This window comes from Elgaria multicarinata, chromosome 12 (assembly GCF_023053635.1).
Source record: "Elgaria multicarinata webbii isolate HBS135686 ecotype San Diego chromosome 12, rElgMul1.1.pri, whole genome shotgun sequence".
NCBI classification, from domain to species: Eukaryota; Metazoa; Chordata; class Lepidosauria; order Squamata; family Anguidae; genus Elgaria; species Elgaria multicarinata.
Window position 1 is genome coordinate 23,430,219 of NC_086182.1, and position 24,867 is coordinate 23,455,085.

At 42.9% G+C, this 24,867-nt stretch overlaps 1 protein-coding gene across 1 annotated transcript in view; it reads right to left on the bottom strand.

Moving 5' to 3' along the window:
- KIRREL3 (kirre like nephrin family adhesion molecule 3) overlaps window positions 1-24,867 on the bottom strand; it is a 772,855-nt gene that overhangs the window by 263,677 nt on the left and 484,311 nt on the right. The window lies entirely within an intron of this gene.

The following is a 24,867-nucleotide window of genomic DNA, read 5'->3' on the forward strand; positions in this document are numbered from 1 at the left end:
CACCCCCCTCCACCCCCTCCACTCACCCACACAACTGCCCCCACCCTTCCTCTTCCTTTCTGGTTTATTCGCTGCACACACGTCGTGTAAAGTGTTATTGTACAGTAATGAATTTGGCAGGCAACGGGGCTGCAGAAGAAATGAAATACGGCACTTCAAACTTGTACCATGCGCCTGGCTAAGAGAGGCTTAATAGGGATATAAGTAAATCAATTTCGCCTGTCTTCCATGTGGGAGCAAAGGAAGAAAACATTTGTGTGTGTGTGTGTGTGTGTGTTCATTCATGCCTGCAAAGGTCCTACGTCACTTTAAAGTTGAGCCCATGTATTGTGGTGTTACCTTTCCATGCAATAGCCTGCATGGAAAGGATGTTGTAGTGAAGAAGTTGGATACCATGGCTAATTTCCAAATGAACCCAAATCTAGCTCCATACCCCCAAGGGGAATTAGGGTCTCTTGTATAGCAGCTGCACGTTCCCTCCAAGTAGTCTGGCAAATCAATTTTGAAAGTGAAGGAGAGTTGGCAAAGCATGTTTCAATCTGAAATAAAGAGCACCTTGCATTCATAGAACACTTTAAGGTATTCGGAGTGCTTGGCAACTCTCACAACCATCTTGCAAGGTAGGCCAGTGTTATTGTCCACAAATGGGAGTGGGGCTGACGTGAGAGAACAGCAGTTTCCTCAAATCTGATGAGTTCAGGGCTGAGAAGAGAATGGAACCATTCACACTCTTCGCCTCTTCAATATACCCACTCTCTTAAAGATGGGGAAAAGGGGAAAATCCCATCTGAAGGATCCTTATCATTCACTATACATACAAGCACCATGAGCAGGGTGGGGGGTGGGTTTTATAAAGCAGGCCTAAAAGTTAACAGCAATGTTTGGCTAATTTCCCTAAGGGCCGATCAAGGCGAGATGTCATTCCTATGACTAGCAATTACAAGAATGTTTAAAAAGTAGATTGCAGGAATGAGTCCCCCAATTGGGACTGGGGATTTAGCATGGTGTGCGTGTGTACGGGGGTATCTCTTTGCCCGCTTCAGCAGTCCCAATCTGGTCCTCCCTCCCCACATGCCTCCAATTTCCTTTAAAAAGCCCTTCCTGCAATTGCTAAAGGAATTCATAGCAGAGACTAGATGAACCAGGTATATCCTGATTCTCACAACTCACCATGAACTATGGCCTTAGCTAGACCTAAGGTTTATCCTGGGATCGTCCCAGGGTCATCCCTGTTCATGTAAATGACACACAGGATATCCCAGGAACAGGCAGGGATGACCCTGGGACGATCCCAGGATAAACCTGAGGTCTAGCTAAGGCCTATGCTGGCTGGAGATGAATTGAGTTGCAGTCCAATGACATCTCACAAGTTGCCCACCCCTGATGTAAAGTCTGCTGTCAGAAACTAAGCAATGACACCCCCGTCCGCTAATCTTTTAAGGTGGGTTCATACAACCAGGCTGTAGTCTAGATCACAACCATTCATCCAAACAGATGAAGGTTAGTCTATTCATCTATGTGAATAGATGAGTCCAATAATTTTTGTGAACCGCCCAGAGAGCTCCGGCTATTGGGCGGTATAGAAATGTAATAAAAATAAATAAATAAATAAATAAATAAATATGTAACATCCAATGTCCAGAATGAGGTGGTGATGTCACCAGGACCCAATCCTTTAAGGTGACTCATGTAACCATATTGTAGTAGTGAAGCAGAGCCATGGAAAAGGTGAATTGGAGATCTTCATAAGAAAGGTTTAACCTAGAACTGGTAAGCCACTATCTTAACATTGGTCTTTAAAACAGTAGACCATTAAAAAACAACAACACCCTGTCTGCTCCACTAAAAATATCACCCTCTCGTGGCTTCATTCCAACAGCTCAAACCTTTAAAAACATACACACCCCAACGCCTCCCCCTCCCCTTTCTTAATCCATGTCTTTCGGTTATCAGACCTTCTTTGATTCCGATTGGCTTCAGAGTAGCAAGGCCAGAACATAGCCTTGTCTCTAGAGACACCTCAAATCCTCACCATGATTAATGTTATTACAATGAATGGTAAATGATTTAGCAGTGACAAGTAGCTTATTGTAAAGTAGCCTCATAAATCATCTGCTCTCTCCATAGATAAACCTAAATTGTACCGAAAGGACACATGCTCCACTTCTCTCCCCGGCCTGGATCCCTGTACGCAATCCATATCGTATCATCCTGAAACTGGAATATCAGTGTGCTACTTAGACAGTGTTTGGCACTTCACAGAGATCCAGAGATTTTGCTCTCCCCCTGCTGTCGAGAGACTTCTCAGGAGCAGTAGAAAATTGGCTGTGCCATGCTAAGATGTTTCTCTTAGTCTCTCACTCTTCTACCTTTACATTATAAATTTATATATTTATTCAAAATATATGTGCCCTTCATCTTTGTGGATATCAGGGTGGTGGTGCACCCGAGTAGGTTCTGAATCATCATACTATAAAAACTATAAAATAAACATAATAAAAGCCAGAAAATCCAGGAAATAGAATAAATAGATCAAAGAAATCAACTCAAATGCCTGGGCAAATAATAATAAAAAAATTGTTTCGAGCTGGCACTGAAAGGATAGCAATGTTGGCACCAGACACATCTATTTGGGAAGGGTAGTCCACAATTAGAGCACAACAACCGAGAAAGCACCATCAATTGTTGTCACACAATGTACCGGAGGTGCTCAGAGAAGAGCCTCTTCTGATGATCTCAAGATAGGGATGTTTAACCTCTTTCAGCCCAAGGGTCAATTTCTGCTTGGAGAAGATTTTGATGTCTTGCTATGTCTGGACTGGGCTCAGCATCAATGCAAACTAAGGGGCAATCCAAAGGCAGGTCACTAAAGAGGGAATGATCAATGACTCAGATTCATGAGATAAGAGGAAGAGTTTCAAGAGAGAAAGATCTGAGGTGCAGCCATGGTCCAAAGATAGGCAGCAGAAACAAAGGAGGGCAGGGTCCCTACAGCTGTAACTGTTGCGATGAAGAGGGAATTTCACCAGGTGATGCATGCATACAAATGACTGGAATTGCCTTTTCTATACAACTGTTAAAGATACAGGAGCCTTGTTCTCCATTCCATATGGTCACCCTGTCCAAAGACAGATATGAAGTTAGGTATAATATGCAGTCCAAGAAACTGAGTCAAGCAGGAATTCAAAGGTTAGTAGCCCAGATGTTTAGTCACAAGGCACTACCAAGAATACATAAACTGAAGCTATTAGAAGAACGTTGCTCCAGCATCAAATAAGCTCTGACTGAAAGCTTACATAGCCAGAATGTCCAGAGCCTCGTCCAAACCTCAGTGGCAGTTCATTACAGTCCCTCCTAAAGAAGTCCTATTCATGAGGAGGGCCTTGCTCCCAAGGAGTTACTTCCTCTTGAGGAGTCTTCCTTTGTAATCAAGCATCCCTTCTCAAATGAGCTCTACTGACCTACCTCTTGAGGTCATAATATTCTCCTTTAAACTCTTCATATATCTATCTATCTATCTATCTATCTATCTATCTATCTATCTATCTATCTAGGGTGACCATATGGAAAGGAGGACAACACTCCTGTATCTTTAACAGTTGCAGAGAAAAGGGAATTTCAGCAGGTGTCATTTGTATATATGGGGAACCTGGTGAAATTCCTTCTTCATCACAACAGTTAAAGTGCAGGAGCTATACCAGAGTGACCAGATTTAAAAGAGGGCAGGGCACCTGCAGCTTTAACTGTTGTGATGAAGAGGGAATTTCACCAGGTTCTCCATATATACAGATGACACCTGCTGAAATTCCCTTTTCAATACAACTGTTAAAGATACAGGAGCCCTGTCCTCCTTTTCATTTGGTCACCAAACTTCAAGGTCTTACTGCCAGGCAGTAAGCCTTAGGAGAAGCATTTCAACCATTTAGAAGGGGGCGGGGACTGCACAGAAGGTGGGGAACGACAAAATGACCAGTACTTAATCTGGCTGGACTGCAACCACTTGAGTTTGTTACTTCAGGGATGTTGTTGCTGCTGGTGCTGCTGTTCTCTCTAATACCAAATTCAGGGGGTTGATAGCCAACAGGACCAGAGCGAAAATAGATAGAGACAAAGCCCCATATGATAGACCAATAAGGAAGACTTAGCAGCCACAGAATTTTGAGTGTCAGTTGACCGTCAACTGGGAGAGGTGAGTGGCCTGCTTGGAAACAATGGATGACTTCAGCCCTGAAGAAGAACACCCCGTTAGGAGGGAAGATACACTGCAAGTCCCAGTTCCTTTTGTTGTCATGCATTGTTGTGTTTGGACGCAATCGGACATGCAGTTCCAGCTCTAATTAAGTCCCAGACGTGGATCTTTATGCACTGGATACATGCTTTTGAAAAGCAAGCATATATATATATATATATATATATATATATATATATATATATAGTGTGTGTGTGTGTGTGTGTGTAATCCTAAAGTGGTGTGCTCATGTACACATACACCCACACAAATACGAGAGGAGAGCCTGCAGATTCTGGTTGTGTCGTGCATCCCAGTAATACTCTAATTACTATATGCATGTAACCTAGTAATACTTAATGACAGGGTGCTTTGTACATCAAGGAGTGATAACGCTCCGATGAAATGCTTCTGCTACATTATGCTCCCCTCCCCGCCCAGCGTCTTTCTTTTTCCTCCTTGAAACCCTTTGACCACCCAGGGAACCCTCCTCCCGGCCCCTCCCCTCCTACTTTCAGTCAGATGTCAAATTAAAAGACAGAGGCTCTGCGTCTGAATCGGCTTAATCTGTATCATTAAATAATTCATGTTGATTTAGGAAAGCTTTATTCCTAATGGGAATTTGAGGAAGGCAGAGTTAACATTAAAAAAAAATGCTCGGAGGGTGTGAGCGAGGGTAGGAAGCAGAGAAACAGTCAGCACAGGGTGCATGTAAAAATTAATTGTGTATCAATTATTAATTGTACATTTCTAGAGCAGCCTCTTGTGACTCCCCGGAAGACCCATTTGGCCTCCCTTGAGTCCTTCGGCAACTTTCTGCTCCCAGGAAACATGTTCTTTAACCACACTTTGTGCACTGCATAGCAAAGAAAGCTTGTCAGGGCACAATCCTAGGCATGTTTAGCCCAGAAAAAAAAAAAAAAAAGCCTACAACTCCCAGCTCCTATGCTGGCTAAGGAATGCTGGGAGTCGTAGGACTTTTTCTCAGGCTGTTGCTAGACGAGGCTGTAGCGCGGGTTGCATACCGGCGGCGTCCTTACAGGTCCACATGACGTTCACCAGGATCCGTGTCCATCCTGTGTTGAAGCCTCTGTTTTCCCGTGTTTGGTGAATTGGCTTTAAGCCCGGTATTTCCTGCCAGCACGGGCGTATTTGGATGCGGGCGGCAGAGGTGTGGGACGAAATGAGGTCAGCTCGGTTTCCGGCGAGGTCAGTAATGGTCAGGAAGAAGGCATGCTAAGGGGAGTGGCCAGCGGTTTCGGCCAAACCTCGTCCTCCATTTGCGCCCTGTGTGCAGCTGTGGCAGCAGCGTGGCGCGGCAGCTTTTTTTAAAAAAATAAATGGGTCCACTTTGCGCATGAACAAACAAAAAACTGTCTGGTGAGTCAGGTGTGTGTGTGTTGTGGATGTGTGGGTTATGTGATGAGCATGATGAGCACACGGTGCTAAACTGTGCTCATGCCTTGAAGGTTTCTGAAGTTAAATCATGAACAAAGCCTTGTGAAGTATCCAGGTTTGGTTCTTGTCAAATCAGAATGAAGCCCTCTTCACCTCAGGAAGCATCAGGGATGGTCTATAAGGGCCCAATTTTCTTTGGCCACATTTAATGCAACCACCCTTCTAATTATGACTGATAGACTTTTCCTTCATGATGCATCTCTCCTCCTTCAAAAGACGTCTAAGGTTGTTGTCATCACATCTAGTGTCAGTGAGTCCCATGAATGAAAGAGTGTGCTGTGTGAAGACTACTTCTTTCTGTCATTCCTGAAAATACTAGCATCAATCAATTTCATTGGACAACCCTGAGTTTTAGGATTATAAGAATGGTAGAAAACTGACAGCCACCACCCAGAAGAAGTTAGTGAGCACGTGAAGGAGTCCACTTATGGTGCACCCAACAGAAGGTGTCAAAATGAAGAGAGGCAGGAAAACGCAACCTCTAAGCTTACTCCAGTTGGACAGACCCTCCCACCATCCATCGGGCATTTTATTATAAACTGCCCTAAAATGGAAGGATCCATTTTAATTATTAAATGGTAACATTGTTTCTTGTGATTTTATTAATGTATCTTTATATCACTTGTGCAGGGTTTTCCATCACTGGGAAATCCACCGCTTTTGGGGTTCACCAAACTTCTATGGTATCCTTGACTTAGCTTTAATTTGTAAGCTGAGCTGGGGGTTTCTTCCTGAAATATTATTATTATTATTATTATTATTATTATTATTATTATTATTATTATTATTATTATTAGCAATTTGCACAAATTGTGATCACAGTTGTGCAAATTATGCCTGCAATTTGTGCAACTTGCACTGTAATTTGTGCAAGATGCTTTTCACCCAAATATCTTCCACCTCCCCAAAATGTGTGAACTGAATCAGCTCAATGCGAGCCCGAAGTCCAAGGCGCTGAGCTCATGAAAACTGGGTGTTCTTCACCCCACAGACAGATACAACATTCATAATTGTAAACTGCCTTGAAATAATTTTTATGATTTATATCCTGAAAGGTGAGAAATATTTAAGTGTAATAAAATGATGATGACGGCGATGACGATGACGGAAAGATCTCTAAATTGTTGAGTGCCACTACAATGGGTGGACCGAGGCTTGTCTCTACATCTTCAAGCAATCTGTCCAACAGCAGAGCCATCTCTGCATGAGACTCTTGCTAAACATGCAGCTTTGTATTCCTGGTCTACTTTGGCTCACAGATGGCGTAATCTCTGTTGGCACCTAGGAAAGTCAGTTAACACAGACACAACAGACTAGGAGCAAAATGCCCTTGAACGACTACAAAGACTGATAGTTGTGAATTTCGGCTGAACCAATCTCATAAGACCACCTTTAAGAGTGAGTTTATTCTTAACAGCTACTGGAAAATTGGAGTGAAGATTATTCTCCTTGCGTACGGCCATCACCTTGATGCAATGCTTCCATTCAGTGCAATCTGATTGTTGTATACTCTGATGCTGTCAAATATAATCCACAGTCACAAGTAACAACATAATGAATTTTCTAAGGCACTGACAGGAGGCACAAGGGCAGGGTTCCTTGCTAATATTGATGATTAATTATAAGGCATTCCAATGGGCAAAGTTGTGGCCTTCTACTCTATGTCCCCAGCTCCACCCATCCTTGGATTTAGATGACTCCTCCTCTGAACTTCCTACAACCCCAGAGGATATTCCTCCTCCACCCTGCCATGCCCAGGGGTCCCAGGATGCATTTCTGGCCAGTTTAAGCATACACCTGTGTAAGAGAATAGAGCCCCTAGCAGAATTTCTGCAGGGAGGTGAATGTTCACTTGATACTTTTCTTTGTAGGACCATTTAAGGCAGCAGAGGCCCTCCAGATGCTGCTAGGCTCTATCCCTCTTAATCTTTGACTATTGGCCATGATGGGTGTATCTACACTGGGGTCCAACAACATCTGGAAGACTACATTTGATAGAAAGCTTCAGTCAGTGGAGCAACACTCCCAACTATCTAGTGAGACTAGTATCCAGGCTGCACATGAATATTTCACTATGCTTTTGACCTTGACCTTTTTGACCTTACCATACTCTACCTGAATACTTCCATGAGTTCCAGCCTGGAACAAGAGACAGGTGTCAGAAGGCTGAAGAGTTCCAATTACCCACACCTCACCTTTCCATCTTGGCATTTAGGACAGTACTAGGCCCAGGCCGGACGTCCTCCTTGGCAACCATCCCTGTCTTTTAAATGGTGCATCACAAACAGCACATGCTGAGTACCTGAAAAGTCCTCCATGAGCAGAATGGTCACAAAAAGTGCCCTGTGGTATATTAGTTTATGGCAGTAGTGAGGAACAGAGGGATTCTCAAGAAACAGGTGGACTGCAAAATCCATAAGCCCCATCCCCATCATAGCCAATGGTGAAGAATGATGGGAATTGCAATCCAACAACTTCTGGAAAGCCATAGGTTCCCCATCCCTGATTTATGGTGTCACTCCCCATCCTGGAGACCTCGCCCTACTCCATCCCCCAAGGAGGATGGCATCATCACCGCCAGCGAGGACAGAACAATTCGACTTTCCTAACCATGGTATTTATATAATCTTTAATCAGATTAGTTTCTACAACATTCTTAGGACAAACTACCATAATTATCCCCATTTTTCAAATGGAAAACTGAGGTTCAAGACCACAGATTGCTCAAGTGAATTCCATGTTGACTATAGCTTCCCATGAATGAGCTGCAAGGGTTTCCACCAAAGCACAATAAAATTGCTTAGCATGGATTGATGGCAAAATAATAATAATAATAATAATAATAATAATAATAATAACAACAACAATACAGCATGACTTGACAATGCCCGTCATGTCCGTCTAGAAAAACTGCCATGAGCGAAAAAGAGATAATAATAATAATAATAATAATAATAATAATAATAATGCATCCTATGTGAAATTTAATTACCATCAGTGGTCAGTTATACCAGCATTACTTTCCGTACCTACTCATTCATATGGAAAGAGATGTAGCTTCCTATGCCAAACAAATACGACAGGTACACCTTTGGTTGCACTTCTAAATGTCTCTGCCACATTATTAGAGGAAGAGGATCTCTCTCTCTCTCTCTCTCTCTCTCTCTCTCTCTCTCTCCATCTCTCCATCTCTCTCATCCCTCCACCCTCCCTTCTCTCCCTCACGGCAAAGCAACTGCTCTGTTCAAAGTTTCTATTTGCCTGGCTGCATCTGAGATCTGGAAACTCAACACTAATTAACGTGTCTGCAACCCCCAGCTTGCCCTACAGGGCCTGGAATTCACTCGTGCTCCCATGAGTGCAGAAAGATCTACACAGTAGCCCTCTGGCTCCTTAAACTGCATGGCTGGCAGATGCATATTTTAGCAGCAGGCATCTGTTGGCTAGATCCTCTCCTCTTTGCCCTCCCCTGCTTCGTGCTTTGAAGGAAGACCTGAGGGAATCCTCCAGTGGTTACAACCAAAGTGTTTGCTTTGCAATTTTGTACCAAAGCATTTTATTTCTAATCTCTCTCTCTCTCTCTCTCTCTCTCTCTCTCTCTCTCTCTCTCTCTCTCTCTCTCCAAGTCCTAATCAAGCTCTCACTTTATTTAATGAATACTCTGTCTTAGATAATAACTTAGCATGTTCTTTATTTATTTATTTTGAAAAGCAATAACGCACCAGGTAGAAAGGTGGCCTCCAGTGGACTCCAAAATATTTCCCTGCTCAGCTATGCTTGCTAAATGTATATACGCATTTTGTATGAACCTTGGGGGGGGGGGGAAATGTTTTATAAAGAATGAATGGACTGCCTTTGCCCCTAGCACATGTTTTATTTGCATTAGCTCCACAGCCTAAGTTAGATGCAGAAAGTAGGCTAGTTGAGAGCTCACAGACAAGACAACTGAGGAAGGGCAACAGGTAAGTGATCTGTGGCTTTGTTGGGCCATTTGTATTTTTGGTTTCTCAGGAATGCACTGTTCAAACAACTGCAGATGCAATGATATTGAGGAATATTTCTTCAAAAGTCGTGGAAATGCTGGACTCTGTAGATCTCACTACTATCAGGCAAACTCAGTTGAGCCTGATGTTTAGAGGAGTGGAGATGGTTAATGGAGACACTGAACAAATGTGAAATGAGTAACAATACTCTCCCAGCATGTTCTCCAGCATGTAACCATCAGGACTAGTAGCCATTGATAACCTTCTCCTCCAGGGATTTATCTAACCCCTATTTAAAGTCTTCCAAATGGGTGGCCATCACTACAACTTGTGGAAGCGAATTCCATAGTTTAACTATGCATTGTGTGAAGAAGTACTTCCTTTTATTTGACCTGAATCTCTCACCCATCAGCTCCATGGGATGATCCTGCATTCTAGTCTTTTGAGAGAGGGAGAAAAATGTCTCCCTATCCACATTCTCCACACCATGCATTAGGGGTGTGCACGGACCCCCCGCTCCGCCCCGCGGGCCGATCCGAAAATTTCGGATCGGCCCACTCTGCTCTGCGCCACTTCGCCCATACTCCGCTCCTCTTCGCCGCGGAGCTCCAGCTCCGAATGGGAGCTCCGCAGTGAAGGGGAGTGGCACCAGGTAAGGCTGGGAGAGGAGGGCGGGAGGTTTACCGGGCCCTGCCACCATCGCCGTCCATGCGGCGACGGCAGCAGAGCCCGGTAAGGGACCAAGGCGGAGGGGGGCTTTACCTGCCTCTGTCCGCGGTCCGTCGGCGTCTTCAATTGAGCCTGCGGTTCAACCAGGAAGTCTGGGCCGCAAGCTCAAGTCGTGGGCTCAATTGAAGATGCTGACGGACCGCGGACGGAGGCAGGTAAGGGAGAGGAGGGCGGGGGGGGTGGTTACTGGGCCCTGCCACTGTCGCCGCATGGGCGACAGCGGCAGGGCCCGGTAAACCCCACTTACCTTTCTGGCGGAGCTCCGGATTGAGGCGAAGGATCCTCCTTCACCTCGATCCTCTTCGCCACGCTCCGCCAGCCCCCCAATCCTCTTCGCCTCCGCCTTAAGGGCAGGCGAAGCTCCCACTCCGCTTCTAATTCACCGGTCCGATTAGAAGCGGAGCACATCCCTACTGTGCATACTTTTGTACAAGTCTATGAATTTGTACAGGCTTCTGTATTCTGCCTCCTTGAAGGGCTGGTCTTGGGAAGCACGGATTAAGAATTGGACTGGGTAGGAAATAGACTTTATTCCCTTTTGTGGTAGGGGTTTGACCAACATCCCAGGGAGGATTTACACTACTGCTTTAAAGCAGTATTGAAATGCACTGATAACTGTTGGGGCTCATGACACATTCCATGTACCATTTTCAAACCACTTTCATGCTGTTATATCCTGCTTGGTGTAGATCTGGCCCAAGTTATATAGCATGGAAGCAATGAACATATGTACATGGGGTGATGTACATATTCAAGACAAGTGTCATAGGACACATTTGGTACCTATCAAATGGTCTTTATGTAAATACAATGAGAACATCTATGGAAATGTTAATTGAAATAGGAATATATTTCATACGTATTGCTGACAATTAGTTGCAGCAGGTTTAGACCTATTTCACTTCCTCTACACTACTGTGAAAATGGTCACTTGAATATTGTGCCTGACATTTCAATTTTCTCGCTGGAACTCAATCTGGACCCATTAGTTATGTGTTCTGAACTGGCTATTGTATCTTGGCCTGAAATGGAACAAAACTGGAATAACTTCAGTTACAGTCAAACCTGAACCAGATCTGAGCCAAAGAACTTTAATCGCTTGACTTCCTGCTCAAATAAGGCTTGTAACACACTTTGGGTTATTTCCAATGTTATGCTAGCCAAAAAGTTACAAGAGTTGCCATTGTTCTGCTATCAACCACTATCAGAACTAGCACAACTAACTCAGGCAACACGTGAAGTTGTAATGAGTTGTGCAACACCTCGTGAAACTCCTTGTATAATGTCTTAGGCAATTATTTGCAGTACAGCCTCACCAACATATTGTGCAATGGCCTCTGAAGCATGTTGCACAATAGCTTGCACAAGCAGAAACAAAGTATTGGATTTAACACTTGTGCAAGGATAAAAATCGGGATTCCACTAGTAACAGAAGCTTTGCACTAGCAGAATGACACCATGGGATACAACTCTATGCTGTGAATTTGCTTCCATTTTGCTGGTTTCACTTAACAGTGCCCATGTTAGTAATTTTTGGCTGGACAATATTGAGAAAGCAAATGTGGTTCCACTACTGTCACAATATATTACCTGTGTTTTGCCTTTCAAATTCTCAGCATCCAGGGTAGCTTACAGATAACAAAATGGGGTTAACCATTAAAAATACAATCGTGAAACTCCACATAAGAACATAAGAAGAGCCCTGCTGGATCAGACCAAGGGTCCATCTAGTCTAGCACTATTTACACATAGTGGCCAACCAGCTGTTGACCAGGATACAGATGCAACAGCACCCTCTCTCCCATATTCTCCACAACTGCCTCGGATACATTATCAAATCTGAATTAATAGAGCAAAAATAATCAACTAATCAAAAGCTTCCTGGGTGGGGGAGATAATTAATTGGATGCCTTAGAGATAAAAGAGTTGACACTAAGCAAATATATCCAGGAAGCACATTCCATGAGTGGAGCATCTCTGTAGAAATTGGAAGCAGCTGGTTTGAAAAAACACCATGCTTTGAAAACTGGAGGTATACATCATTGCATAATTTGGAAAAAGAAAAAAAGAAAAGAGAGAGAGAGAGAGAGAGAGAGAGAGAGAGAGAAGACTGAATTCTGGCACGGATATCCTGAAGATATTCATTTCCATTTCTCTGGGAACAAAATTCCAGTCCCCAGAAGCCAATGAGAGTAAATGATCATTCCTGGCTCAGTTTTTTTTAAAATTGGGCTTCCAAAGCCTTGTGGAGTGATCCATTCTGCCATATTTAACTCTGTAGATCTAAAACCAATGTGACACCTTTTTAAATATTTGATTAAAATATGGTGTCTCTCTTTATTTTAGAAGGGGAAAGAAGGCAGCATCAGGCCCTTCAAGCTGTTGTCAGACATGAGTGGCAGTAGTTCAAAAACAACAACGATTTAGGCAGCGTTTGGGGACTTCTCACTAGCAGCATGCATAAAGTTAAAGCCTGGGCGTGTGGAGTTAGATGGCTCACGTTCTGGCAAGGAGAACACAGGAAGTTTCGCTTTGGGGACAGTGAACACGGAGGCATTTTCAGAAGGCATTAACAGGAAAGATGAAGAGGGAACAGGAGCTTAGAGGAAGCCTTTAGGAAATAGGGAGACACAAGGGGATGTGCAATAAAATATTGAAGTGGGAATGATCCTGTTCAGGGTTTCAGGCAGCCTGGCATCCATATCCTCTCCGATGACACCCCATTCTATTTCTTCCCTGTTCCCACCCCCCTCCACAAAAGTCAGCTAGAATTCCATGACACCTGAGCATGCTTAGTCCTCACCTGGCTGTTTTAGATTTCCCCTCCCTTAGTTATTCTTTAATTCTTTAGGGTTCCCCAAGCCTGCTGATACCTCCATCTTGTGTACGGATGGTGCAATTTTGGCTGCATAAAGATCCACACCGAGAATGAGTTTATGATTGGTCTATTGGGTTAAACTGACATGTTCCCAACAGCTGCTGAAGCTGTCAAAGCCTTTCCCAATCTAGTGGCAAAAGAAGCTGGCCAAGGAAAACGGATAATAGATAAAACTCATCTGGCACTTTAGGGAAATGCTGTAGCCCAGTGCCACAATGAGCAGAATGCAAGAGATCTGTGATCAGATTGGCTAACTTTTTATTTTGTTGTTGTTCTCTTTTTATTTTCGAAAGCGTATAAAGTATTTGCCGGAGAGCTATGATTTTGATTGGAGCAGTGCTACTTAGGAGAGGCAGTGTTTATCCCTTGTTCACACACTGTTGCCCCAATATAAATCACCATGCAAGGTAATATTAGCCCTGCAGCGGAGGAAATACAGGAATGATACAGAACTCTTTTCTCAGCAGGGTTAATAGCAGCTCTGCACTAGGAGTTTGTGTGTGTTACACCAAGGAAACAGGGTGAGTGTGAATAGGCAGAGTTAAGCAAGTGTTACTACTATGATCAAAATGAGAGCCCTCCCCACAGTGATTACTTTTTTAAATAAATAAATAAATAAATGTTGCCATGTGATCCATGAAGTCTTGATTTCTTTCTGTTTTGGTGCTTGGAGGTAGAACATATATTTGCTTCTAGGCAGACCCAGGTTCAATCTTCCAGCTAACAGGATCTCAGAATCTGAGAAAAGTTCTCTGGTTGAGACCATGAAGAATCACTGCCAGTGAAAGTAGAGACCATTGCGCTAGATGGATGTCACTTACTTAATTTCTGCACTTTCGAACCAATCTGGGGTTATCCTTCAAGATTTGCACTTGTCCAAATTTGCAGTGGAGTTCTCCATTTGTATATTTTGGAGGTGTGCATGAAAAAATGTGTATATTTGTGAAAATAACAATGAAATGCATTATATCAAGAAAATTATTTGCAAAAAAATCATATGAAATGCATGTTTTAGCAGAATTTCAGGAAAAATGCATCAAATTTTCAAGTGAATGTAAAAAAAAAAAAGTTTCCAAAGTTTGAAGAAAAGTGAAGACTGGAAAAATTGACCAAGTTTAGGCTGAATTAAACATAAAGGGCCTGTTCAGACAACTAAGCCATGGTGAGGCTGCTCTTTTGAAGCAAATGGTTAGCAAGGGTGTTTAAACTGTGGTTATGTAGCCACCATGGTTAGGAATGGGTCACATGACACACTAAGCCATAATGTTTAGATCAAATTGCTTAACCACTGTGGCTTAGTGTCACATCTGAACAGAGTGGAACCATGAGAAATGGAGAGAAACCAAAATCAACAGATTTGCCCATCTGTAGCCAGTGATGTGATTCAGTATAACATATGATTGATATGTTCATCTGGGAAAGTCAGATGCTGAATATCAGCATTCTGAAAATGTTTAGTATTTTGGGAATGAGATGTTTGTGCAACAATAACAAGGTGATCGTTTGTGACATGTAGACGCGTGCTAATTTGCAGGACATGTTTTCCAAGCTGTAGATGAATGCATGTTCTGAAGTTAATTTTTTACATGAAAAGCCAAAGGGATGGAAATGCAATCTCTCAGGAAGCAATACAGTCAACTGAGTCACACTTTCCTTTTCAAACTTGTACATGAGAATGAAATACATGAGATTAACCAGCAAAGTTCACATGTGGCTGGTTTTCCTGTATGGAACATGGATGTGCTGATTAGAAAAGGGTTGAGCTCCTACTTCTATGTATTCTGCAGGTAAATGTAGCTAGTTAAGCTAGGGAAGCATATGAAAATTCAATACAAAACGAATGGTACATGAGATATCCCTTTGCTAGGCCTCCCTGCACACAACCTGAGACCTCCAGGTTGGAGAATGATCAATGATATCATCACCGCAGTGTCAGACTGGAGGCTTCTGAACAGTGAAAGTGGATCATCACTGAGTCCAACTTTTTGTTTGTTTAATGTAAGAGTTAAGCATGTGCTTACATTTCTCCAATTGAAATCAATGAATGTGCTCAGCTCAATTCATGAGTGATACTTAGCTTTGGTTGGATCAGTCCCACTGGCTGCACTATGTCCAATTTCATGGATTTTTGCCTGGACCTCGGAAATTTCAACATCATGTATAATTTGTACTAATACTTCCGGTATGAATATTTTAATTGCTGGATAAACTAAATTCCCTCCATATGGTCTTGCAAGCCTTAAAATTCCATTAAGGGATTGTTTGGTTTTCCTTATTGCAACAACTGAGATATGATTAACAGACAGCTGGTCTATGGAGAAAGCTATATAACTGGAGACGAGAAAGAAGAAGACTGCTTAACTGGATTCCCACTGTTTTCCAACATGATTTAGCTGTTGATGGAGCAAATGCCATCATTTTAGCTATATTATGTAACAGGTGTTCAACTTTTATTTGTGGAAACTCATGGAAAAAAATAGTATTTTGAATTGAGTTCTCTTTTCTGACAACAATACAACGGTATTTGCAGGCATCAGAACTGGGACAGTATAAAAACAACCCATTGTATTTCAGATATTATAGTTATGAATAAAAGAAAAGAAAAGATGAAGGAGGAATCAGGGGACCTGCATGAACATGCAAGCCATGCAGTCACTTGGCTTCCAATAAAACTTCCCAGAGACCCTTGTAATGTCACAGAGTAATGGTCACTATTTTGTGGAGGGTGGGAAGCTAGGGCTCCTTAATGAAATCGCTACACCTCATCTCTTAACTTCTGATTTTAGCAAAATGTCCTCTTAGACATCTAAAAACAGCAGATAAGGGACTGAAACAGCAACAGGGTTCCACCCCACCCCTCAAATTCAACAGTCATGGACTCTTGGACCATTCGGTACTGCTGCAGTGTAGGGCCACTGTGGCAAGAACACACTTTTGACTACTTCTAATATTTATTAGTATACACTTGGGGAGAGTTTTACAATCTCTCTGTTTTGCTTTTCCTTTTTCATTATTATTTCACAGAAAGCTTTCTGAAATGGTGTGAGCCAGTCACAGCTAAGCATTGATTTCTGCAGGAGAGGTTTAAGCACACGCTTAACTGGGCCATCAATTGGACTTAAAAGGGCTTATCTTTGGCAGGATCATGCCCAACCGTAATAAATGTCAATCAATAGTTTTATTTCTAAGTACATAGGATTCATGGAGAATGGCTGTCAGAAGAAGGGCAGGATGCTTAATTTTAGTTTTATTACATATTGCACATATCCTATCCGTCTCTCCCCTGCTGCCTCAGTGTGCTGTCCAAGTACTGAACTGGGCAGGCTAGGAGTGCCTCTAAATGAGCGATTTATAGCACGCTAATGACTGTCCATTCACAGATGTTTGCAGGTCCATTATACAGCCAGGACGTCTCCCGCGCTATCCTCTGGAAATCACAGATTTGGAAAAAAACGCACAGATAATGCGGTAATAACTGGGATATGTGGGATCACTCCACCATTGGATGGCACTGCTCTTTAAAACACAATGGGGCATTTCTGAGAATGGAACAAATCATGTGGTCAGATCTGGAGGAGCCTATATTGAATTCAGAAAGCCCCAAGAAACAAAAAGAGCTGGTAAGGGGGCATTCCCCCCCCCTTAATGTAGAGACACTCCTAGAAGTTAGGAACAACGATCTGGCTGTGATATCCTGAACTAGTTGGAATTTCCAAACATTCTTCAAAGGCAGATGTGGCCATAATCTTATATATGTACAATCTTACCCAGCCTCTGGCAGTTCCAGTTTCTTTACTGGAAATATCCCTGTTCATGGAATTAAAGTTATCTCCACAGTGTAATCTCTGGATTCCCAGTTACAGGAGCTTTTGAACTCAGCCTATTTCCTTTTGCTTGCACACAGGAGCAATATATATATATATATATATATATATATATATATATATATATTGTGGTCACAGAGCTCTGCCGGTTGTTTGTAAGGCAGACTGGTTTTATGGCAGCCATGGAAACACTTTTATTGAGCTGTATCCCCCCAGAAACATCCGCAGCACTGCCGCTGCCTTCTATAAATGCAGCCAGAACCCCTGTAAATAAAGAGAAATTGCAGAGACTGGAGGAGATGGCTGGTCTCATTACCAGTCGCCACACGGAACCCAAGACTTGGTATCGCCACGGGCAGCAGAAGGACATTTTCCCTTCTTGCTGATCCTGACATCTACGCTCTTCCCAACTTCCCCTACCCCATCAACCGAGTTGTTGCTGTCTCTCCCCACCCCACCCCCATGAGAATTTCCATTATCCACTTTCATCTTGTCGTTTTATTGGCTCCCTGCAACTGTGTTAATGGACCTCTCTTTGGACAAGCCCATGCAATAAGCCCTCTTGGAGTGCACCATATGGCCACATGCAAGACACACAGTAGTAAAGTTCTGCAGCAAGCACTAGGAAGGAAACACTTCAGGGCAACTTCTGTGTGACTATTAGGGACTACGCATTCACTGTTAATAGACTGTAAATGCTCCTGCTCTTAGGCTCCCCCCTTGCCCCAGTATAATAATCTCATTAGTATTCTGCATCTCTTGGCTCGCTGAGAAGGAGACCTGAAGGGAATGGTGAAACTGAAAGCAAGTGGGGTGGATCTGCTGGATCAGCAGTGGAAGGGAATTCATATTTATACATCGGGGTGGTAAAAGCAGCATGGAAAACAAGGATGCAGATAACATTTCATACAGAAATCCTATATGCTAATAGTGACGTCTGTCTCCAAGTATCAATCCTTATGCAGCCCAAATGGTACCATCCATGCATAAAAAAGGTGGGGGTTATTATTGGTAGGCCTGGGGGTGGGGAGGAAGCTGAAAGTTTGCAGCACTGCAAAAACAAAGGCCATAGCTAGACCTAAGGTTTATCCCTGGATCATCCAGGGGTCAAACCTGTTCATCTAGGTGACACACAGGGGATCCAGTGCTCAGGCAGGGGTGAACCCTGGATGATCCCAGGATAAACCTTTGGTCTAGCTGTGGCCAAAATCAGGAGAGTGAACTTCCCAAACAGCCCAGTGAGGACTGAACATGCTCAGTGAGCACAGAATTCTAACCCGCAATTGAGTGGGACAAACACTGAAAACTGGGGAGGGAATGGAATGGAGTATCCTTGAAAAGGGCATGACTGCCTGGCTGCCTGGAACTCTGAGCATGGTCACTCCCTGCTGCAACGTTTTGTTGCAGGTGCCACTTGTATTTCCTGATTTCCTTTGGGGGAAGCAGAATTTGAAGATCACAGTTCTATAGCACCTTAATATTGGTTAGAATAGGTGGGGAGAATTTAATTTCTATCATGCTTTTCTGCCCATTTTAGTGTCCTGAAGGTGATTCACAATGCAAGTAGTAAATATAATGCCTGGGATGAAAAGATTGTATTTATATGCGCCAGAGCTTGGGGCATGCCTAATGGGATTTCTTTCTTTTTACCTCCCCTCCCCACTTTGGACAGCAGATCCACCACTAGCACTTGCCATATCATCAACCACTCCTTAATCTAGGGTCTCCAACATGATGCCCGTGGGCACTAATATCCCCATGGATACTTCTCTCGGAACCCACTAGGCTCCCTTCCCTTCCTGATTTTTTTATTCATCATCAACTTTAATACGGTAAAGTTTTTGTTTCTTCAGATTTTTAAAATTATTTATTCTTATGAACTGGGAAGTGTTCATAAGAATAAATAGCACCTTTCAGCACCATTTTATTTATGCGTTTCAGAGCTCAGTTCTCACCTCAGCCTTCTTCTCTGCATGTACTACTTTCTTTAAAAAGTGAGTTTTCTTGCAGTCACATCATTTGCCTTCTGGGAAATTAATATTTGGTGAACAGTCAGGACCATTATTGTACGAATGGGCTATTTTATACATGGACAAGCCCCTCTATGTTAGCCATTTTGTGAGAGCACTCACACACTCTCAACATTACAAATGTGCCCAATGACCCCAAAATAGTTGAGGACACCAGCTTTTATTTGTAGGCTCTTTGGAGAGGGAATCTTTGCTGGAAAATGTCATATGTATTTGTCATGGCCTTCAGCTGGAACAGTAAAACTTGAACATAGATAGATAGATAGATAAGTAGTCTTCATGTGTTATGAACCTCTAAGCATGGAAGAGAGGTGGAAGTGCACATACCCTCCAGCCATGACCTCTAGGTTGTCAGAGAACATCTGTGCAATTGGAAAATATACTAAAGCTTTGGAATTTTGGACCATCCTAGACAACATGGGAAACTTGTAGGTGGAAAGGATAGGAATGAGGGTGGAACAATCATCCCTGTCTTGCCTCCATGCTTAAAATGTTGAGATGGGTTAAATAGATAATGTGGATCCATTATTTTCTGGGACTAGTGCAGCCAAATATCTCTCTATGAATCATTTTGGGCAAAAGGATACGACAAATATGTATCTGGTTTATAGCAGTTTGACCATCATGTCTTTCCTTGCAACAGAATCCTGGAAATGGTAGTTTCAGAATTCTCTGTTAGAGATTTCTAGCCTGTTGCCATGCTCCCTTGGGAGAACGAATGGCTGTTAACCCAGTTTAAGTTTGTAGTGTAGATATGTCCAAAGATGTGATTGTACCACCTTGGTGGTGTAGTAATGTACAACTACTGGTGTATTCCTGGCCCTGTTGGAAGTTCCTTTAAACTCGCATCTTACATTACCTTTGCCCAATGCAATACTGATATTATTCTGCTAGATGAAGAAGAACGTAATAGTTGGCCTCATGTGCCGACTATATCTACAGAGATACACATCTCAATTTCAAACAGGGGAAAGTGTCTTTTTACACAGCTAGACTTCCTGAAGCAACATTCCCTGAAGTAATTTCATCTTCTGATTTGTTTACATATTCAGTGGACAATTCAAACTTTGAAAGGAGTTGAAGGACAATCAACAATCCCCGACAAGATCAAAGATTGGTTCATCGCTCTTTTCATTTGAGGATAAGCGATCATGTAAACAAGAGAACAGTTGACACTGTTGGGTGGAATACACAATTCCAGGAGAAAGAACCCCACTGATCTATGAGTAGAGCATTGGATATAACCTTGCTGTGGGGTAAGAAGGGTAGCTGCTTTTGTCCATTGCAGCAAAAACAACAAAGAGTTTCGTGGCAGCTTCAAGAAGAAGAAAACTAACCCACAGTTGCAGTCATGACTGACTCAAGATCTTAGCAAAGGAACCGGGTGTTCCTGTTTTCCCCCTCGAGGCAGACTTAATTTCCTAGTTTTTGATCACAATGATGGGTTATCACACTGTAATCATCTTTGAATCTTGTGCATTTAAACAAGGACTAAAAGTTGTTTTAGGAAAAGGGATATGCCTGAGAAACTTCTACTAGCTTTGTTAAAATTATGTTTGCTTCATTTGAAATACTTTGGATCTTTCTTCCGAGAAGCAACCTATACATTTGCCTCAGAACTTTGCTTTAGGCAAAGTTTTATTTTAGTCCTAGGTTTTATTGTGGTTCTTTCCTCTCTAGCCCTGGCTTAGCAAACAACTGGACACCCTGTGCTTTTTGATAAGCTGACAACACCCACAGCACAGCTTGATTACCAATCTGTGCTGATGTTTTATGAGGCTGAAAGGCAGGGATGTGCAAAGCCATCACGTTCTTGAGTTTGCTTGGAAGTCCTGCATTTCTCTTCAGTTTGCTTGCATTTTTCAGCTGAGCAGAAACCATAAGACCAGAAGAAGAGTTCTGCTGGATCAGACTGAAGAATGTTTCTAGTTTCTACTTCGTACAGGAGCCTTGACTTGCACCCAAGGAATTATTTATTTATTTATTTATTGCATTTCTATACCGCCCAATAGCTGGAGCTCTCTTACTCAGATGTATACAGCCTTGAAACAAGGACCCACTGAACTTCCATAGCCAATACCCACTGTTTGGCCAATTCTCCAAGTATTTGTTTAATCCCCTTTTAAATCCATGGGGCATCACCTCCTCTTGTGGCAGTAAAGTTAATGATACATTGTGTGAAGAAGTAGTTCCTTTTGTACATTCCTTTCTGAATGTAATGCCAATCAATCTTATGGGTTATTCCTGGGTTCTAGTATTATCTTTATCCACTCTGTCTTTACTATTCAAAATTTTATAAAACTCTGCTGCGATCTCTGTGGTAATCTTTTCTTTACACTAAAAAGCTGCAAAAGCTTTAGCCTGTCTTCTTAACTTAAGGAAGGTGCTCTAAAGCGTTCATCATTTTGCAACCAGATCTGACATTTGGTGGGAAAACGAAGCATAACAAAACAAAATGAAATGCTAAAAACGACAAACTACAGACATGAATTCTAGTTGGAATTCTCCTTCATCTACAAGGAGTGATGTCCGTTTTGCACGTGATTACATCAGGGAATGGTCTAAGACATTTTGCTGCTTGTCAATGGCCAAATGCTGCATTCAGCACTAGCTCCAGCTTGTGGAGCAGCTTTGAGGGCAGCCCCATACAGAGCACATTGCAGTAATCTAGACTTGAGGTTACTAGTTCCTGTACCACTGTTACTAAAGTATCCAAAATCCAATTCTTCAGCAATTTGTCTCTCCGTTCTTGCCCCTTTATGACTTTGGCAGTCTGAGCATTGCTTGTAACCTGAAGGGTGCTTGGGTTGGTCATTTGTGTCCTTTCCCCTTTGCGATACCCTTGGCTAACAAATCAATCCCTTGCGGAATTTCAAATATAGTCCTGAATAGCAAAACGGCATGGGCTTCCAGAGGGAATGACTGCCAAACAGCATGGATAATGAAGTGACCAAATAATGAACCTCAAGAATAATGAAGTGCTCAAAATCATGACCTACCAGAGGCTGACCCAGCATGTAATGAACCGGTGAATAACAAGCACATGCTTCGACTAATTTTGGCAAAGAGGCTTTTTGAATCCCACAATGATTTCGCTTCAAATACATGCTTACAGTCATGGGGTTTCAATCAAATGCAAATGCATGCTAGGTGGAGCGCCAGTATTACACATCAAATTGGGAAACATGACTATTCTCTCCTTGCTTGGTTAAGCAAGGTAAAATTCCGAAGCAGAGAAAAGTCCTTAAATATAGGGGGGGAAATCCATATACTGGGATGCCCCACCTAAACTCCTTTGCTGGACAAGAGAGGTACTGTCAGAAATCCAGAAGGGATTACAAACAGGGCTGTGCAGGGAACCCCCAATCCACTTTGGAGGTTGATTCAGAGCTTATGAATCAGCCCTGATCAGCCCTGTGCTATTTCCAGTATCTGAGGCAGTATGCCTGCGTGCATCAGTTGCTGGGGAACATGGGTGGGAGGGTGCTGTTGCACCATGTCCTGCTTTGTTGGTCCCTGGTTGACAGCTGGTTGGCCCCTGTGTGAACAGAGTGCTGGACTAGATGGACCCTCGGTCTCTCCCAGCAAGACACTTCTTATGTTCTTATCATTCAGATTTTTGCGGGTCCCTCTCACGATGCCCCCTGCCCCCTGCACGCCTCCCACTGGCTTCCTGCTCCTTCTGCCATTTTTATTTTCCAAGTAAAATAGTCCAAAAAATGCCACCATGTGCAGAGAAGTTTTGCTATAAAATGCCCACTAGAGGGCGCTGTCCCACTACAAGGAATGGGACACGTGGTGGCAGCTTGTTTCTCCTTTCTCTCTTGTGTGAATCTTCTCGGCGCCATCGCGGAAGAGCAGGAGGAAGCGAGAGCGACGGTAAGGAAATGCGATTTCCCCCCATCTGACGATCCCCCAAAAGAGGAGTAGTGTTTGGAAAAGCTCTGTGACCTCTCCCATCTTTTCTCCTGTTCAACCTCTGCAGATCTTATAAATGTCTTACTTGGCAGGGGGAAAAGGTCCACGTGAGTTTCACCCCAATCCTCAGATGTTCCAAGTGCCACTCTGGTCATCCATACCCAGAAATCACAAACACTCTGAGCTGATATCCCTCCTGTGATAGTGTGAATGCTATGGCTCTATTACACCACCCACCCCCACTTCCAATTCACTGGCAAGCTCCCTTCATATCTTTGTGATTAGACTGGCTCATAGGAATCCTAATGAACAAACTTCACCTCCCATTCTCTTTTTCACATCAACTCCACTGATAAACACTTTTCAATCATAATAACATCTCAGCTTTTAGTAGCTGCAGGGGGTTATTTCAGAGGTATATTTTTTTTCCATGCGCGTGTTGGTACATAAATCTTGTTTCTGTAAAAGCTGAGTTACACACCCAGAATCATCACGAGCTATTATAAATCTAAATCAAGATAGACAAACAGAGATATACTTCTTAATCAAGTATTTGCTGTTTCTTTTTCTTGTATACTTCAGTCAAGTGTGGTAGTGGGGTGGAAATTAGAGGGAGGAGGGGAGAGAGAGAGAGAGAGAGAGAGAGAGAGAGAGAGAGAGAGAGAGAGAGAGAGAGAGAGAGAGAGGCTGCTACTGTAACATTACCAGCAAAGTTAAGACACCATTTCTGCTTTATAGCAAATATACCTAATCCTAATTGTGGCCATAGCTAGACCTAAGGTTTATCCCTGGATCATCCAGGGGTCAACCCTGTTCATCTAGGTGACGCACAGGGGATCCAGTGCTCAGGCAGGGGTGAACCCTGGATGATCCCAGGATAAACCTTAGGCCTAGCTGTGGCCTAAAAGGCCAATGGTTACTTGAGATACACATATATCTTATGAATATGAACATGTGATTTCTTCCATTGAGGTTATTTGAGTGACAAGCTAATTAAATATTGTTCTTTTTTAAAAGCCAACTGATCTGTGTGTTTCCTTGTGCTTCGAGTCTTCATTCTCCATGTAGTAACCAAAATTCTCATGAAGGCTTACAATATATTTGAATTTCAATGAAATTGGCAAGACTTACTAGGGAGGGGGAAAGATCCACATGAGTTTTCCCCCAATCCTCAGAAGTTCCAACTGCCACTCTGCTTCTGAATCTCCGGATTCCACAGATAAGGTCCACACTATGCAGATCCAGATTGGGACTGCAATGATTTGGGCCAGGAGGATTAAACAGTTGTCCCCTCAAACCATTCCCAAAATTCCACCCTCCATGGAGAGGGGGGTAACAAAAGAAAAAATGAAACATCTTCATTGACATTGTTTTTGGGAAGCAAATGGTGGTGGAGGTGTAATCTTCCTGTTCCAGAGTGCACTGGTTCCAATTCAATCTGATCCACACACTGTTACACGAAGTAAATAAAAAGATAACCCTGAGCTACATGCTATGCGATTAGCACAATGTGTTGTTCAGGCTGTCAGAGGATAGAACTGCTAAGCTCCCCAACGCTAGCCATGCAAAGGGTGTGGCTTGCTCGTCCGGGTTGCTGCTGTCCCACTCTTAAATTTCTTACATAGTCACCACTGCATTTTGGGGGTCTTCCTTTAATATTCACACAGACTTATACATACTGTGACAACACCACATGGTGTGCTTTCTCCATCCCTGTTCCTAGAACACTGACTGCCACCATGGAGAAATGATACAGGTGAGTTTGCTAAAGTGTACATAGAGAAGGGGAGAGAACTTGACATGCCACTACCATTTTCAG